We start from the raw sequence: 2,500 nt of genomic DNA, 5'->3' as shown, positions 1-2,500 counted from the left end.
TTGGTTTGAATGGCCGGGTTACCAGGAGCGCCAATTCCCCATTGGTTTGAATGGCCGGGTTACCAGGAGCGCCAATTCCCCATTCATTTGAATGGGCCCCATTCATTTCAATGGCCCGGGTTACCAGGGGTGCAGTACCGCCGGTCGCCATGTGGGGCAGTGCAGATAGGGCACCCGGTGCCCTATGTCAGTACCTTTCTACCCAAAACGCAAAATGTAGTTGTCACGATTTCAGAAGGGAGTAATTTCAGACGAGGTACCTCCAGGGCTGAACAAGGGAGGCTCGCCAAACTTATGTCCGAAAAAGAGGAGGGTTGGGGCAGCCTCCTCGCGCAGACGGGCCGGTCCTGGCCTGGTTCTATTTTGTGTGGGACTTTGTTAAAGTCGGCGGGACCTCTCCGGACGGACTTTGACCGAGCGCAGCGCGCTATCGGCGGCCTCCCCGGCGGCGGGGGTCGGCCCTCTGAGTGGAGCAGAGGTGCCCCGGCCGTGACCAAGTGTCACTTTTCAAAAATTCGACAAAGTCCACCTCCAGACCTGAGGAGGGAGAGGGCCCGCCATCGAGTCCGAAAAAGAGGCGCCTCGGGCGGCCTGCTCGGCCGGGAGCGCCCGCTGCCCGGTTCTCAGATTTTTTCTAAGTCTGACTCGGGCTGAAAATATTTCAAAGTGTCACTCGGGCTGAAAATATTTCAAAGTGTCACTCGGGCCGAAAATATTTCAAAGTGTCACTCGGGCTGAAAATATTTCAAAGTGTCACGCAGGCTGAAAATATTTCAAAGTGTCACTCGGGCTGAAAATATTTCAAAGTGTCACTCGGGCTGAAAATATTTCAAAGTGTCACTCGGGCTGAAAATATTTCAAAGTGTCACTCGGGCCAAAAATATTTCAAAGTGTCACGCTGGCCGAAAATATTTCAAAGTCCCACGCCTGCCAGAAATATTTCAAAGTCCCACGCCTGCCCGAGAGCTCTCCAAGTCCCCACGCCTGCCCGAAAGCTCCCACAGTCTGACGCACCCACGCACGCGCGGGTGGAAGCACTTCCACCCCACACCACCCTGACCGAGCGGCATCCAAGACCCGCCTTCGGAGGGCCCCCGCCGGCCGGCGCTCGCGCCGGTGTTCGGGCGGACGGCTCCTCCGGCCTGCGGGTCGCACTTCAGCGCCCTTGGCGGCCGCGAGCGAGGGCTCGCACGCGACGGCGCGCCCCATCGGAAGCGAGACCGAGACGACCACCTCTGGCGACGGCGCCAGATCCCGCCACGGAGGGCCCCTGTCGGCCGGCGCTCGCGCCGGTGTTCGGGCGGACGGCTCCTCCGACCTGCGGGCTGGCGCGGAAGCCTTCACCCAGCCGTCCCACGACGGAGCCCGGCGCCCCGCCGGCCCTCCGCTCCCCCCCCCCAGGAGCGGCGGTGCCCGGAGGCTGGTGGCGGTGCCTCCGGCGAGCACCCGTTTCTCAAAACCTCTCACCTCGGAGGTCGGCGGAGGAGGAGGCAGGAGTCCCTATCTCTCCCCCCGCGCCAAGGCCCCACTCTGTGGCCTTAACCCGGGCGGGCGCGCGCGTGCGTCCCGGGGCCCCGACGCGGGCCCCGGACCTCCGCGCGTCGTGCTCCCCACCCGCAAAGCCTTGTCTGGGCGCGCGCGCCCGGGGCCGCCCCGACGCGGGGCCCCGGGCCTCCGCGCGCCCACCGCGGAACGCCCCCCGGCCCAGTCCGTCCGCCGGCGGCGGCGGGCGGCGGCGGCCGGCCGGCGCGACCGAGGCTACCTGGTTGATCCTGCCAGTAGCATATGCTTGTCTCAAAGATTAAGCCATGCAAGTCTAAGTACACACGGCCCGTACAGTGAAACTGCGAATGGCTCATTAAATCAGTTATGGTTCCTTTGATCGCTCCGCCGTTACTTGGATAACTGTGGCAATTCTAGAGCTAATACATGCAAACGAGCGCCGACCCCCGGGGACGCGCGCATTTATCAGACCCAAAACCCACGCGGGCCCGGCGGGCGGCGGGGGCTTCGCGGGCCGGGCCGCTCTCGGGCGGCCCGCCGCGTCCAACCCCCACGCCTTTGCCGGCCCGGCCCCTTTGGTGACCCTAGATAACCTCGAGCCGATCGCCGGCCCTCCGCGGCGGCGACGTCTCATTCGAATGTCTGCCCTATCAACTTTCGATGGTACTTTCTGCGCCTACCATGGTGACCACGGGTAACGGGGAATCAGGGTTCGATTCCGGAGAGGGAGCCTGAGAAACGGCTACCACATCCAAGGAAGGCAGCAGGCGCGCAAATTACCCACTCCCGACTCGGGGAGGTAGTGACGAAAAATAACAATACAGGACTCTTTCGAGGCCCTGTAATTGGAATGAGCGCATTCCAAACCCCTGGGCGAGGAACCATTGGAGGGCAAGTCTGGTGCCAGCAGCCGCGGTAATTCCAGCTCCAATAGCGTATCTTAAAGTTGCTGCAGTTAAAAAGCTCGTAGTTGGATCTCGGGACGCGAGCTGACGGT

The sequence above is a fragment of the Festucalex cinctus genome, unplaced genomic scaffold, assembly GCF_051991245.1.
Source record: "Festucalex cinctus isolate MCC-2025b unplaced genomic scaffold, RoL_Fcin_1.0 HiC_scaffold_337, whole genome shotgun sequence".
In the NCBI taxonomy this organism is placed as follows: Eukaryota; Metazoa; Chordata; class Actinopteri; order Syngnathiformes; family Syngnathidae; genus Festucalex; species Festucalex cinctus.
This window is presented reverse-complemented; position numbering follows the sequence as displayed.